The sequence below is a fragment of the Hordeum vulgare genome, chromosome 4H, assembly GCF_904849725.1.
Source record: "Hordeum vulgare subsp. vulgare chromosome 4H, MorexV3_pseudomolecules_assembly, whole genome shotgun sequence".
In the NCBI taxonomy this organism is placed as follows: domain Eukaryota; kingdom Viridiplantae; phylum Streptophyta; class Magnoliopsida; order Poales; family Poaceae; genus Hordeum; species Hordeum vulgare.
In genome coordinates this window covers 539,670,723-539,686,178 of record NC_058521.1, presented here as the reverse complement: position 1 = coordinate 539,686,178, position 15,456 = coordinate 539,670,723, and positions in this window count along the sequence as shown.

The window sequence follows — 15,456 nt, the reverse complement described above, 5'->3', positions numbered from 1 at the left end:
AAGCAATTTCAGAGTGAAGTGGAAAATCATCGTAACAAGAAGATCAAGTTCCTACGGTATGATCGTGGGGGTGAATATCTGAGTTTCGAGTTTGGTGATCACTTAAGAAAATGTGGAATTGTTTCACAGTTAACACCGCCTGGAACACCACAGCGTAATGGTGTGTCCGAACGTCGTAATCGTACTTTGTTAGAGATGGTGCGATCTATGATGTCTCTTACTGATTTGCCGTTATCATTTTGGGGTTATGCATTAGAAACAGCTGCATTCACTTTAAATAGGGCACCATCAAAATCCGTTGAGACGACACCATACGAACTGTGGTATGGCAAAAGGCCAAAGTTGTCGTTTCTTAAAGTTTGGGGATGTGATGCTTATGTCAAAAAGCTTCAGCCTGAAAAGCTAGAACCCAAAGCGGAGAAGTGCGTCTTCATAGGTTACCCAAAAGAGACAGTTGGGTACACCTTCTATCTCAAATCCGAGGGCAAAGTGTTTGTTGCTAAGAACGGAGCTTTTCTCGAGAAGGAGTTTCTCTCGAGAGAATTGAGTGGGAGGAAGATAGAACTTGACGAGGTTGTCGAACCTCTCATCCCTCTGGATGGTGGCGCTGGGCAAGGGGAAACCTCTGTCGTTTGGACGCCGGTTGAGGAGGAAGTTAATGATGATGATCATGAAACTCCAGTTCAAGTTTCTGTTGAACCACGCAGGTCGACGAGATCACGTGCTGCTCCAGAGTGGTACGGTAATCCCGTCTTATCAATCATGTTGTTAGACAACAATGAACCTGCAAATTATGAAGAAGCAATGGTGGGCCCAGATTCCAACAAATGGCTAGAAGCCATGAAGTCCGAGATAGGATCCATGTATGAGAACAAAGTGTGGACTTTGGAGATACTACCTGAGGGCCGCAAGGCTATTCAGAACAAATGGATCTTTAAGAAGAAGACGGACGCTGACGGTAATGTGACCGTTTATAAAGCTCGACTTGTGGCAAAGGGTTTTTCACAAGTTCCAGGAGTTGACTACGATGAGACTTTCTCACCCGTAGCGATGCTTAAGTCCGTCAGAATCATGTTAGCAATAGCTGCATTTTTCGATTATGAAATCTGGCAGATGGATGTCAAAACGGCGTTCCTTAACGGTTTCCTTAAGGAAGAATTGTATATGATGCAACCCGAAGGTTTTGCCGATCCTGAGAATGCTAACAAGGTGTGCAAGCTCCTGCGATCCTTTTATGGATTGGTGCAAGCATCTCGGAGTTGGAACAAACGCTTTGATGAGGTGATCAAAGCATTTGGGTTTATACAAGTGGTTGGAGAATCTTGTATTTACAAGAAAGTGAGTGGGAGCTCTGTGGCGTTTCTAATATTATATGTGGATGACATATTACTGATTGGAAACAACGTAGAGCTTTTGGTGAGCATAAAAGGTTACTTGAATAAAAGTTTCTCTATGAAGGACCTAGGAGAAGCTGCTTACATTCTAGGCATTAAGATCTATAGGGATAGATCAAAACGCCTGATAGGACTTTCACAAAGCACATACCTTGATAAAGTTTTGAAGAGGTTCAAAATGGAACAGTCCAAGAAAGGGTTCTTGCCAGTTTTACAAGGTACGAGATTGAGTAAGACTCAGTGCCCAGCAACTGATGAAGATAGAGAGCATATGCGCTCCGTCCCCTATGCTTCAGCCATAGGTTCTATCATGTATGCAATGTTGTGCACTAGACCGGATGTTAGCGTGGCCATAAGTATGGCAGGTAGGTTCCAGAGTAATCCAGGAGTGGATCACTGGACAGCGGTCAAGAATATCCTGAAGTACCTGAAAAGGACTAAGGAGATGTTTCTCGTATATGGAGGTGATGAAGAGCTCGCCGTAAAAGGTTACGTCGATGAAAGCTTTGACACAGATCCGGACGACTCTAAGTCGCAAACCGGATACGTATTAATTCTTAATGGGGGTGCAGTAAGCTGGTGCAGTTCCAAGCAAAGCGTCGTAGCAGATTCTACATGTGAAGCGGAGTACATGGCTGCCTCGGAGGCGGCTAAGGAGGGTGTCTGGACGAAGCAGTTCATGACGGATCTTGGAGTGGTGCCAAGCGCAGTGAATCCAATAACCTTATTCTGTGACAACACGGGTGCCATTGCCTTAGCAAAGGAACCACGGTTTCACAAGAAGACCAGACACATCAAACGACGCTTCAACCTCATCCGCGACTACGTCGAGGAAGAGGACGTAAATATATGCAAAGTGCACACGGATCTGAATGTAGCAGACCCGCTGACTAAACCTCTTCCACGGCCAAAACATGATCGACACCAGAACTGTATGGGTGTTAGATTTATTACAATGTAATTCACATGGTGATGTGAGGGCTAGATTATTGACTCTAGTGCAAGTGGGAGACTGTTGGAATTATGCCCTAGAGTCAATAATAAATATAGTTATTATTATAATTCCTGTATCAAGATAATCGTTTATTATCCATGCTATAATTGTATTGAATGAAGACTCATTTACATGTGTGGATACATAGACAAAACACCGTCCCTAGCATGCCTCTAGTTGGCTAGCCAGTTGATCGATGATAGTCAGTGTCTTCTGATTATGAACAAGGTGTTGTTGCTTGATAACTGGATCACGTCATTAGGAGAATCACGTGATGGACTAGACCCAAACTAATAGACGTAGCATGTTGATCGTGTCATTTTGTTGCTACTGTTTTCTGCGTGTTAAGTATTTGTTCCTATGACCATGAGATCATATAACTCACTGACACCGGAGGAATTCTTTGTGTGTATCAAACGTCGCAACGTAACTGGGTGACTATAAAGGTGCTCTACAGGTATCTCCGAAGGTGTTAGTTGAGTTAGGATGGATCAAGACTGGGATTTGTCAATCCGTGTGACGGAGAGGTATCTCGGGGCCCACTCGGCAATACAACATCACACACAAGCCTTGCAAGCAATGTAACTTAGTGTAAGTTGCGGGATCTTGTATTACGGAATGAGTAAAGAGACTTGTCGGTAAACGAGATTGAAATAGGTATGCGGATATTGACGATCGAATCTCGGGCAAGTAACATACCGAAGGACAAAGGGAATGACATACGGGATTATATGAATCCTTGGCACTGAGGTTCAAATGATAAGATCTTCGTAGAATATGTAGGATCCAATATGGGCATCCAGGTCCCACTATTGGATATTGACCGAGGAGTCTCTCGGGTCATGTCTACATAGTTCTCGAACCCGCAGGGTCTGCACACTTAAGGTTCGACGTTGTTTTATGCGTATTTGAGTTATATCGTTGGTTACCGAATGTAGTTCGGAGTCCCGGATGAGATCACGGACGTCACGAGGGTTTCCGGAATGGTCCGGAAACGAAGATTGATATATAGGATGACCTCATTTGATTAACGGAAGGTTTTCGGAGTTACCGGGAATGTACTGGGAATGACGAATGGGTTCCGGGAGTTCACCGGGGGGGCAACCCACCCCGGGGAAGCCCATAGGCCTTGGGGGAGACACACCAGCCCTTAGTGGGCTGGTGGGACAGCCCACAAGTGCCCTATGCGCCAAGGAGAAGAAAATCAAGAGAGAAAGAAAAAAAAGGAGGAGGTGGGAAGGAAGGGGGACTCCCTCCCACCAAACCTAGTCCAACTCGGTTTGGGGGGGGGGAGTCCTCCCCCTTGGACTCGGCCGACCCCCTTGGGGCTCCTTGAGCCCCAAGGCAAGGCCCCCTCCCTCCCACCTATATATACGGAGGTTTTAGGGCTGATTTGAGACGACTTTTCCACGACAGCCCGACCACATACCTCCACAGTTTTTCCTCTAGATCGCGTTTCTGCAGAGCTCGGGCGGAGCCCTGCTGAGACAAGGTCATCACCAATCATCGGAGCACCGTCACGCTGCCGGAGAACTCTTCTACCTCTCCGTCTCTCTTGCTGGATCAAGAAGGCCGAGATCATCGTCGAGCTGTACGTGTGCTGAACGCGGAGGTGCCGTCCGTTCGGTACTAGATCGTGGGACTGATCGCGGGATTGTTCGCGGGGCGGATCGAGGGACGTGAGGACGTTCCACTACATCAACCGCGTTCTCTAACGCTTCTGTTGCACGGTCTACAAGGGTACGTAGATCACTCATCCCCTCTCGTAGATGGACATCACCATGATAGGTCTTCGTGCGCGTAGGAAATTTTTTGTTTCCCATGCGACGTTCCCCATCAATCACACCTTTCGGGCCCGGCATCTTCAACTTCAGGTACACGTAACATGGACGGGCCATGAAGTGCGCATACGCTGGGCGATCCAGAATTGCGTGATAAGCGCTCTGGAAGTCAACCACTTCGAACGTCAGCTTGTCCTTGCGGAAGTTCTTGTCGGAGCCGAAAACGACGTCCAACGCGATCTGGCCGAGTGACTTGGCCTTCCGTCCAGGGACGACTCCGTGGAACTACATGCTGCTCTCGCTGAGTTTGGACATCGGGATGCCCATCCCCTTGAGGGTGTCGGCGTACATGATGTTCAAGCCGCTGCCGCCATCCATGAGGACTTTGCGTAGTCGGACTCCTTCTACCACCGGGTCGACGACCAGGGCCTGTCTCCCCGGGGTGGGTACATGTGCCGGATGATCCGACTGGTGGAAGGTGATCGCAGTTTGAGACCATTTGAGGAACTTGGGGTTGGAAGGGGTGGCCATATTCACCTCTCTGTTAACCAGCTTCAGTCGTCTCTTGCTCTCGACGTCAGCAAAGATCATCAGGGTTGCATGGACCTGGGGGAACGGATCCTCCTTATCCTCCTCATCCTGTTCATGGTCCTTCTCACTCGGTTGCCCTTCGCTGAACCCCTGGATCAGGAGGCGACACTGTCGAGTGGTATGTTTCCATATATGGGGTTGCCTTCTTCGTCCATCTTCGTATGAACCGGACATGGCTGGTCCAGGATGGGGTTATTGAACTGCTTCTTCTTGGGGGTGAACTGAGCCTTCCCTTTACCCTTGAACTTGGCATTGGTTACGGCTGCAGCCTCCGCTTGCGGAGCGGTCGGAACTTTCTGCTTCTGCTTCCGAGTGTTGCCCCCATCGCCATCAGCGACTGTTTTGTGCTTGCCGCTCCGGATGCGGTCCTCTTCTTCGCCATTTGCGTAGCGTGTTGCTATCTCCATCATCTTGCTCATGGAAATGTCGCCTGTTCGGCCGAACTTCAGGTACAGATCCCTGTACCGCACGCCTGCCTTGAAAGCGCAGACTGCTTGATGCTCGGTGACGTTCTCCACCATGTGATAGAGAGTTGTCCAGCGCTGGATGAAGTCACGCAGGGGCTCATTCTGCTTCTGGACGCAGTGCTGGAGCTCCACAAGGCCAGCAGGGCGCTTGCACGTCCCTTCGAAGGTCCTGATGAACACTCGGGCCAGATCTGCCCAACTGTAGATGCTTGAGGGGGCCAACTGGTTTAGCCACGCTCGCGCCGACCCGTCGAGCATCATAGGGAGGTGCTTCATGGCAACATGGTCGTCCCCTCCTCCGATCTGGACCGCCACTCGGTAGTCATCTAGCCATGTTTCTGGCTTGGACTCTCCTATGAACTTGCTAATTCCCGTCGCCAATCGGAAGTTGGGAGGGATGTCAGTCGAACGGATGGCTCGACTGAAACACTCGGGCCCAGACACGGTGGCCCTGCTTCCACTCGGACGGTCGGTATCGCGACCATCGCGGTGGGCTTGACCTCTGTCGACTCTTCGCTGTGCAATATGTCCTCTTGCGTCGGGTCTTGGGTCGTAAGTGTCGCCGACTGAACGCCGATCATCATGATGTCGGGACCCATATGGCCCACCCCGCGGAGGGGTGCGTGAGCGGCGGCGATCTTCATGAATCATGGAACGACTGCCTCCCCTGTGGCGCTGATGGGAACCAGGGCTGTGAACCGACCGATGCGTATTCGCGTGGACGGAACTGTTATAGATCCGGTTGTGCGGCTGGGAGACTGCCGAATTCTGCTGCTGCGTCGTGTGCAACAGGGCTCGGATCTGCTCGATCCCTCTACCAGCCTCTGAATCAGTCGGCTGGAGGGAATCGGCTATCTTGGCAGCTGCAGCCAAGTTGAGGAGGGGTGTGCGGAACAGCTCCACGTTGCTCCGCCGAGTGTGCCGACTAGCAGAACGGCGAGGTGGACGACGTGCGCCGGACGCTTCGCCGATCTCGTGCTCGTTCCGGCCAGCCTGACGGGGATCTTCATGGGAGTAGGCCATGTGTACTTCTGCTGCGGGCCCGTGACCCGCATACTCGGAAGGAAACTCAGTCGGAACCGAGTCCGAGTGCTGGGCCGACGGGGCAACCACAACGGACTCAAGAACCGCCACTTGCGAAGATGCGTTCTGGCGCGCCTGGGCGTGTTGCACCCAACGCTGGAGCCGCGGACGGCGGGACCGCTTGACGCGGCGCGTGACGGCGGTGTAGGTCGACACGGGAGCCGACCGCTGGAGAAGAAGAATGCCGCGGGCGCCGGCACGGAAGTGCATAGCCCCGCGACGGGGAAGCTCCTCGATGTCGAGGGGCGCATCCCGAAGCCACGCCGAGTCGTCGACGATGAAGGAGAGAGCGCCGAAGAAGATCTGGTGACCCATGCTCGAATCTCCACCGGACGACATGACGAAAAGAAGTAGTCGCAAACTCGCTGGAAGTCGCTTAGACTCCTGCCCCACGGTGGGCGCCAACTGTCGTGGGTATAAGCCTGGCAGTAGATGTGTAGGGTACGGATGAGATGGGCAGAGTCCTAGCTACGGCAAGGTTGTATGAGTTCAGGCCCCTCGGCGGTGGAGGTAACAGCCCTACGTCTCAGTGCTCTCAGAGCTTGTTGTCGAGTGGAATATGGAATACAATGATTTTCTAACCCCTCTACCAGTGGGGGAGGGCGGCTTATATAGAGTGCGCTGCCCTCCACAACGGTTCCGGTACAGGGGTGGAGTAGTGGGGATTGAATGCGTACGTTACAGGTAACATATGCTCTAAATACTAATAAATGCACCCGGAAACGTACGGCCGTTTCCCTCCACAGAGGTTACGATGTACCGAGTGTATCCAGTCGGTTAGCTTGGTATTCTCCGAATGCTAGTCTCCGACTGGATGATTGAGGACCTGTTACCGACTGGATGATGGGGACTCCTTAAGTCAGTCAGGACTGACTAAGGGCCCTGTCCTCTGTGAGGGGTAGTCCTTGGGTAGGACCTGCATGGCAGGCCTATGACCCTACCCTAGGACTATGACCCCATCAGGTACACCTTCTATCTCAAATCCGAGGGCAAAGTGTTTGTTGCTAAAAACGGAGCTTTTCTCGAGAAGGAGTTTCTCTCGAGAGAATTGAGTGGGAGGAAGATAGAACTTGATGAGGTTGTCGAACCTCTCATCCCTCTAGATGGTGGCGCAGGGCAAGGGGGAACCCCTGTCGTTGCGACGCCAGTTGAGGAGGAAGTTAATGATGATGATCATGAAACTCCGGTTCAAGTTCCTGTCGAACCACGCAGGTCGACGAGACCACGTGCTGCTCCAGAGTGGTACGGTAATCCCGTTTTGTCAATCATGTTGTTAGACAACAATGAACCTGCAAATTATGAAGAAGCAATGGTGGGCCCAGATTCCAACAAATGGCTAGAGGCCATGAAGTCCGAGATAGGATCCATGTATGAAAACAAAGTGTGGACTTTGGAAGTACTACCTGAGGGCCGCAAGGCTATTCAGAACAAATGGATCTTTAAGAAGAAGACGGACGCTAACGGCAATGTGACCGTTTATAAAGCTCGACTTGTGGCAAAGGGTTTTTTCACAAGTTCAAGGAGTTGACTACGATGAGACATTCTCACCCGTAGCGATGCTTAAGTCCGTCAGAATCATGTTAGCAATAGCTGCATTTTTCGATTATGAAATCTCGCAGATGGATGTCAAAATGGCGTTCCTTAACGGTTTCCTTAAGGAAGAGTTGTATATGATGCAACCCAAAGGTTTTGTCGATCCTAAGAATGCTAACAAGGTGTGCAAGCTCCAGCGATCCATGTATGGACTGGTGCAAGCATCTCGGAGTTGGAACAAACGCTTTGATGAGGTGATCAAAGCATTTGGGTTTATACAAGTGGTTGGAGAATCTTGTATTTACAAGAAAGTGCGTGGGAGCTCTGTGGCGTTTCTAATATTATATGTGGATGACATATAGCTGATTGGAAACAACGTAGAGTTTTTGGAGAGCATAAAGGATTACTTGAATAAAAGTTTCTCTATGAAGGACCTAGGAGAAGTTGCTTACATTCTAGGCATTAAGATCTACAGGGATAGATCAAAACGCCTGATAGGACTTTCACAAAGCACATACCTTGATAAAGTTTTGAAGAGGTTCAAAATGGAACAGTCCAAGAAAGGGTTCTTGCCAGTTTTACAAGGTACAAGATTGAGTAAGACTCAGTGCCCAGCAACTGATAAGGGTAGAGAGCATATGAGCACCGTCCCCTATGCTTCAGCCATAGGTTCTATCATGTATGCAATGTTGTGCACTAGACCGGACGTTAGCCTGGCCATAAGTATGGCAGGCAGGTTCCAGGGTAATCCAGGAGTGGATCACTGGACGGCGGTCAAGAATATCCTGAAGTACCTGAAAAGGACTAAGGAGATGTTTCTCGTGTATGGAGGTGACGAAGAGCTCGCCGTAAAGGGTTACGTTGATGCAAGCTTTGACACAGATCCGGACGACTCTAAGTCACAGACCGGATACGTATTTATTCTTAATGGGGGTGCGGTAAGCTGGTGTTGTTCCAAGCAAAGCGTCGTAGCAGATTCTACATGTGAAGCAGAGTACATGGCTGCCTCGGAGGCAGCTAAGGAGGGTGTCTGGATGAAGCAGTTCATGACGGATCTTGGAGTGGTGCCAAGCGCACTGAATCCAATAACCTTGTTCTGTGCCAACACGGGTGCCATTGCCTTAGCAAAGGAACCACGGTTTCACAAGAAGACCAGACACATCAAACGACGCTTCAACCTCATCCGCGACTACGTCGAAGGGGAGGACGTAAGTATATGCAAAGTGCACACGGATCTGAATGTAGCAGACCCGCTGACTAAACCTCTTCCACGGGCAAAGCATGATCAACACCAGAACTGTATGGGTGTTAGATTTATTACAATGTAATTCGCATGATGATGTGAGGGCTAGATTATTGACTCTAGTGCAAGTGGGAGACTGATGCAATTATGCCCTAGAGGCAATAATAAATATAGTTATTATTATAATTCCTGTATCAAGATAATCGTTTATTATCCATGCTATAATTGTATTGAATGAAGACTTATATACATGTGTGGATACATAGACAAAACACTGTCCCTAGCAAGCCTCTAGTTGGCTAGCCAGTTGATCAAAGATAGTTAGGGTCTTCTGATTATGTATGAGGTGTTGTTGCTTGATAACTGGATCACGTCATTAAGAGAATCACGTGATGGACTAGACCCAAACTAATAGACGTAGCATGTTGATCGTGTCATTTTGTTGCTACTGTTTTCTGCGTGTCAAGTATTTGTTCCTTTGACCATGAGATCATATAACTCAGTGACACCGGAGGAATGCTTTGTGTGTATCAAATGTCACAACGTAACTGGGTGACTATAAACATGCTCTACAGGTATATCCGAAGGTGTTCGTTGAGTTAGTATGGATCGAGACTGGGATTTGTCACTCCGTGTGACGCAGAGGTATCTTGGGGCCCACTCGGTAATACAACATCACACACAAGCCTTGCAAGCAAAGTGACTTAGTGTAAGTTGCGGGATCTTGTATTACGGAACGAGTAAAGAGACTTGCCGGTAAACGAGATTGAAGTAGGTATGCGGATACTGGCGATCGAATCTCGGGCAAGTAACATACCGAAGGACAAAGGGAATGACATACGGGATTATCTGAATCCTTGGCACTAAGGTTCAAACGATAAGATCTTCGTAGAATATGTGGGATCCAATATGGGCATCCAGGTCCCGCTATTGGATATTGACCGAGGAGTCACTCGGGTCATGTCTGCATAGTTCTCGAACCCGCAGGGTCTGCACACTTAAGGTTCAACGTTGTTTTATGCGTATTTGAGTTATGTGGTTGGTTACCGAATGTTGTTCGGAGTCCCGGATGATATCACGGACATCACGAGGGTTTCCGGAATGGTCCAGAAACGAAGATTGATATATAGGATGACCTCATTTGATTACCGGAAGGTTTTCGGAGTTACCGGCAATGTACCGGGAATGACGAATGGGTTCCGGGTGTTCACCGGGGGGGCAACCCACCCCGGGGAAGCCCATAGGCCTTGGGGGTGGCGCACCAGCCCTTAGTGGGCTGGTGGGACAGCCCAAGAAGGCCCTATGCGCCAAAGGATAAGAAATCAAAGAGAAAGAAAAAAAAGGAGGTGGGAAAGGAGAGAAGGACTCCACCTTCCAAACCTAGTTGGATTCGGTTTGGAAGGGGAGGACTTCCCCCCTTGGCTCGGCTGACCCCCTTGGGGCTCCTTGAGCCTCAAGGCAAGGCCCCCCTCTCCCACCTATATATACGGAGGTTTTAGGGCTGATTTGAGACGACTTTTCCACGGCAGCCCGACCACATACCTCCACGGTTTTTCCTCTAGATCGCGTTTCTGCGGAGCTCGGGCGGAGCCCTGCCGAGATCAGATCACCACAAACCTCCGGAGCGCCGTCACGCTGCCGGAGAACTCATCTACCTCTCCCTCTCTCTTGCTGGATCAAGAAGGCCGAGATCATCGTCGAGCTGTACGTGTGCTGAACGCGGAGGTGCCGTCCGTTCGGCACTAGATCGTGGGACGGATCGCGGGATGGTTCGCGGGGCGGATCGAGGGACGTGAGGACGTTCCACTACATCAACCGCGTTCACTAACGCTTCTGCTGTGCGATCTACAAGGGTACATAGATCGGAAATCCCCTCTCGTAGATGGACATCACCATGATAGGTCTTCGTGCGCGTAGGAAAATTTTTGTTTCCCATGCGACGTTCCCCAACAGACAGACCGCCTCTACGTGAACTATCCACAGGACTGAGGCGTGGTCGTGATCGTGGGCCTGCAGGCCGGGTAGCATAGCATTTCCATGTTTTGTAGTCCGTAGCGGAACTACCTTGATTGTATCTGTGATGTACTCTGAGTTATTAATGAGAAGAGAGTTGAATCCCGAATTGTCTACTTTTATTATTATTTGTGCTATGTTACTCGCTTGCAAAATGCTTAGATGCGCTTCTTTCCTTTTAGGGGGCCTCGACCCCCAGATCGGAAAGGACCGCGTCTTGGTCGTTACAAGTTGGTATCAGAGAACTTATATCAATAAGGAATTCCTTCTTTTTCGGGAGCCCATTCGAACAGAACTCACAAGTTAAGCGTGCTCGGCTTGGAGTAGTTCTAGGATGGGTGACCGACCGGGAAGTTGATCCCGGGTGCGCATGAGTGAGGACAAAGTGCGCAGAAAAGACTAGTATTGATATGTGGCGCCAGTCTAGATCTCGCCAGGAGTAACGACCGCCGGCGGCTGTGTCCAGGGCATTACAGCCCGAGCTCCGTGGAAATACGATCTAGAGGTAAAACTATGGTGTCTAGATCTGAGTTGCACGTGGCAAAAGTTGTCTCAAATCAGCCCTAAATCACCACTATATATAGGAGGGAGGGGGAGGAGGCTTGCCTTGAGGGCCAAGCCCTCAAGGGTGCGCCGGCTAGGAGGAGGAGGAGTCCTACTCTAATCCTAGTCCAACTAGGATTGGAAAGTAGAGTCCTTCTCTTCCTTCCCACTTTTTTCTTTGGTTTTTCTCTTCATGGCGCATAGGCCCTCTTGGGCTGTCCCACCAGACCACTAAGGCCTGGTGCACCACCCATAGGTCCTTTGGGCTTCCCCCTGGAGGGTTTCCCCCCTCCCGGTGAACTTCCGGAACCCATTTGTCACTCCCGGTACATTCCCAGTAATGCCCGAAAACTTTCCGGTAACCAAATGAAGTCATCCTATATATCAATCTTAGTCTCCGGACCATTCTGGAAACCCTCGTGACGTCCGTGATATCATTCGGGACTCCGAACAACATTCAGTAACCACACATATAACTCAACTATACTAAAACATCGCCGAACCTTAAGTGTGCACACCCTGCGGGTTCGAGAACTATGTAGACATGCCCCGAGGTACTCCTCGATCAATAAGCAATAGCAGGACCTGGATGCCCATATTGGATCCTACATATTCTCCGAAGATCTTATCGGTTGAACCTCAGTGTCAAGGATTCATATAATCCCATATGGCATTCCCTTTGTCCTCCGGTATGTTACTTGCCCGAGATTCGATCGTCGGTATCTGCATACCTATTTCAATCTAGTTACCGGCAAGTCTCTTTACTCGTTCTGTAATACAAGATCCCGTGACTTACACTTAGCCACATTGCTTGCAAGGCTTGTGTGTGATGTTGTATTACTGAGTGGGCCTCGAGATACCTCTCCGTCACACTGAGTGACAAATCCCAGTCTTGATCCATACTAACTCAACGGACACCTTCGGAGATGTTGGGTTACATAGCATAAATTCAAAAAAAATCCTACGCATATTCAGATCTTCCTATAGAGAGACCAGCAACGAGAGAGGGGTGAGTGCATATTCATACCTTTGAAGATCGCTAAGCGGTAGCGTTGCTAGAACTCAGTTGATGGAGTCGTACTCGTGGCGATTCAGATCGCGGTGTGATTCCGATCTAGTGCCGAACCACGGCACCTCCGCGTTCAACACACGTGCAGCCCGTTGACATCTCCCGCACCTTGACACAACAAGGAGGAGGGAGAGGTTGGGGAAGATCTCCGGCAGCACGACGGCGTGGTGTCGATGGAGAGACGAGGTCTCCCGGCAGGGCTTCGCCAAGCACCGTGGGAGAGGAGGAAGAAGGGGGCAGGGCTGCGCCGAGGGAGATGGAAAACTGTGTGCAAAACAGCGCCAAAACCCCCACTATATATAGGAGGAGGGGGGGTGCCACCCCTAGGGTTCCCATCCTAGGTGGTGCGGCAGCCCCCTAGATGGGAGGTGCGGCGGCCAGGGCAAGGGGGAGGGGTAGCGCACCCCTAGGTGGGCCTTAGGCCCACCAGTGCCTAGGGTTTCCCCCCCTTTCCCCTCCTGCGCCTTGGGCCTCCTTGTGGGAGGCGCACCAGCCCACTTTGGGCTAGTTGCCCTCCCTCTTTTGGCCCATGCTACCTCTTGGGGCTCGTGGACCCCCGGGACCACTTCCAGTGGTCCCGGTGGTCCCGGTACATTACCGGTGACGCCCGAAACATTTCCGGTGTCCAAAACGATCCATCCTATATATCAATCTTTACCTCTGGACCATTCCAGAGCTCCTCGTGACGTCCGGGATCTCATCCGGGACTCCGAACAACTTTCGGTAACCTCGTATAACAATTCCCTATAACCCTAGCGTCATCGAACCTTAAGTGTGTAGACCCTACGGGTTCGGGAGACAGGCAGACATGACCGAGACACCTCTCCGGCCAATAACCATCAGCGGGGTCTGGATATCCATGGTGGATCCCACTTTCTCCACGATGATCTCATCGGATGAACCACGATGTCAAGGATTCAATCAATCCCATATACAATTCCCTTTGTTTGTCGGTATAGAACTTGCCCGAGATTCATCGTCGGTATACCTATACCTTGTTCAATCTCGTTATGGGTAAGTCTCTTTACTCGTTCCGTAGCACGTCATAGTGTGACTAAATCCTTAGTCACACTGAGCTCATGATGATGTTCTACCGAGTGGGCCCAGAGATACCGCTCCGTCACACGGAGTGACAAATCCCGATCTCGATTCGTACCAACCCAACAGACACTTTCGGAGGTACCCCTAGTGCACCTTTATAGTCACCCAGTTACGTTGTGACGTTTGATACACCCAAAGCACTCCTACGGTATCCGGGAGTTGCACAATCTCACGGTCGAAGGAAAAGACACTTGACGTTAGAAAATCTTTAGCATACGAACAATACGATCTAGTGTTATGCTTAGGATTGGGTCTTGTCCATCACATCATTCTCCCAATGATGTGATCCCCTTATCAATGACATCCAATGCCCATGATCAGGAAACCATGACCAACTATTGATCAACGAGCTAGCCAACTAGAGGCTTGCTAGGGACACATTGTGATCTATTTATTCACACATGTATTACTGTTTCTTGTTAATACAATTATAGCATGAACAATAGACGATTATCATGAACAAGGAAATATGATAATAACCATTTTATTATTGCCTCTAGGGCATATTTCCAACAGTCTCCCACTTGCACTAGAGTCAATAATCTAGTTACATTGTGATGTATCGAACACCCATAGCATTATGGTGTTGATCATGTTTTGCTCGTGGAAGAGGTTTAGTAAACGGGTCTGCAACATTCAGATCCGTGTGTACTTTACAAATCTCTGTTACTCCACTTTGGACATGGTCCTGGATGGAATTGTAGCGGCGTTTGATGTGCTTTGTCTTCCGGTGAAACCTGGTCTCCTTGGCTATGGCAATGTCCCCAGTGTTATCACAGAAGAGTGTCATTGGACCCAACGCGCTTGGAACCACTCCAAGGTCGGTGATGAGATCCTTCATCCAAATTCCTTCATGAGCTGCTTCTGAAGCAGCTATGTACTCCGCTTCACATGTAGATGCTGCCACGACTTCTTGCTTGTTGCTGCACCAGCTCACTGCCCCACCATTCGAAACATATATGTATCCGGTCTGTGACTTAGAGTCATCCGAATCTGTGTTGAAGCTAGCGTCGACGTAACCCTTTACGACGAGCTCTTCGTCACCTCCATAAACGAGAAACATTTCCTTAGTCCTCTTCAGGTACTTAAGGATATTCTTGGCCGCTGTCCAGTGTTCCATACCGGGATCACTTTGGTACCTCCCTACCAAACTTATGGCAAGGTTTATATCAGGTTTGGTACACAGCATGGCATACATAAGAGAGCCTACGACTGAAGCGTAGGGGACAGTACTCATCTTCTCTCTATCTGTTGCCGTGGTCGGTGACTGAGTCTTACTCAATCTCATACCTTGCAAAACTGGCAAGAACCCTTTCTTTGAGTTTTCGATATTGAACTTCTTTAATATCTTGTCAAGGTATGTACTTTGCGAAAGACCTATGAGGCGTCTCGATCTATCTCTATAGATCTTGAGGCCTTATATGTATGCAGCTTCTCCAAGGTCCTTTGAAAAACTCTTGTTCAAATAGGCCTTTATGCTCTCCAACATCTCTATATTATTCCCCATCAATAATATGTCATCCACATACAGTATGAGGAAAGCTACAGAGCTCCCACTCACTTTCTTGTACAGATAGGCTTCTCAGTAAACCTGTATGAACCCAAACGCTTTAATCACCTCATTAAAGCGAATGTTCCAACTCC